Below are 1,678 nucleotides of genomic sequence, written 5' to 3' on the forward strand. Positions count from 1 at the left end.
GCATGATTTCTTAGCATTTAAACAAAATGTCAATTGTCCTCGGTTGATTGGTGGAGATTTTAATGCAATCACTAATAATGAAGAGAAGATGAGAGGTGCATCAGTTACTAAAGCTAATACAGAGGATTTCTAGAATTTTATTATTTCAAGCCAATTGTTGCATATTAGATCAACTGGTTGCTACTTCACTTGGAGTAATAAATAAGAGGCTGAGACCAGAATCTGGACTAGATTGTACAGGTGCTTGGTTAATGAGGATTGGATCTAACTTTATACATCTAGTCAAGTGGAATACCTTCTACCAAGTTGCTCTGATCATTCCCCAGCACTTCTAACAATTGGAGATGATGATTTTGAGGGTAAAAGAACTTTTAAATTCTTCAACATGTGGGTTAAACATTCAGATTTTATTTTCACAGTTACCGCAGTGTGGGAGCAGGATATTCATGGATACAATATGTACAAGTTTCACTCCAAGCTTAAAAAGCTCAAACCTACACTTAAAGACTTGAACAACAACTTTATGAACATAAATGAGCAAGTGAATAGGGCTAAAGGAGAGCTAGTTGACATTCAAAGGCAACTAAATGATGATTTATTCAATCCTACACTGATATCTAAGGAAAAGGAATGCATTAGAAAATATGTCAGGCTGTTGGAATGTGAAACTTCTTTTTACAGACAGAGAGCTACTATAAACTGGGGATTATGTGGGGATAAAAGCTCACATTTCTTTCATTCCATCATGAAAAAGAAAAGATATCAAAATGAAATATTGTCCCTGTATACTTCAAATGCATCCAGAATTACTGAAATGTCTGATATTATTACAGAATTCATTGAATACTATAAATACCTCTTGGGTACTTCTGCTTCCACATCTATTCCTGACCCAGAAGTGATTTCAAATGGTCCCCTTCTTTCATATGATCAAAGAGCCATGCTAAGCTTACTTGTCACTAGGGAAGAAATTAAAAATGCTATCTTCTCTATGTCAAATGATAAAAGCCAAGGACCTGATGGATTTGGTATGCTTTTTTTGAAGGCTTCTTGGAGTGTCATTAGCGATGATCTATATTTAGCAATTGAGGAGTTCTTCAGCTCTGGTAGGATGCTTGGTACGTTCAATACTACATCTATTACCTTGATTCCTAAAATTCTCAATCCCCAGTCTGCTATTGATTTCAAGCCAATTGCTTGTTGCAATTGTGTTTACAAAATTATTACAAAAATCATTGCAAATAGGATTCAAAAAGTCATGAGATCCTTGATTAGTGAAGCCCAGAGTGCATTTGTCAAAGGAAGGCTCATCTCAAGTAGTATTCTTTTAGTACATAAACTCATTAAGCACTATGACAAAAAATATACATCTCCTAGAGCCATTTTGAATATTGATTTGAGAAAAGTATTCAATACCATCAGTTGGGATTTTATTAGGTGCATGTTAACAGGCTTGGGGTTCCCTGACAACTTTGGATCATGGAATGCATCTCCTCTCCAAAGTACTCTCTATCTATTAATGGTACACTACATGGATATTTTTAAGGAGCAAGAGGATAAGGCAAGGAGATCCATTATCCCCCTATTTGTTTGTAATAGGAATGGAGTACCTGTCTAGAAAACTTAACACTCTCCAAGAAGACATGCTTTACAAGTTTCACCCCAAATGTTCTAGAAT

The sequence above is a fragment of the Asparagus officinalis genome, chromosome 8, assembly GCF_001876935.1.
Source record: "Asparagus officinalis chromosome 8, Aspof.V1, whole genome shotgun sequence".
Classification (NCBI taxonomy): Eukaryota; Viridiplantae; Streptophyta; class Magnoliopsida; order Asparagales; family Asparagaceae; genus Asparagus; species Asparagus officinalis.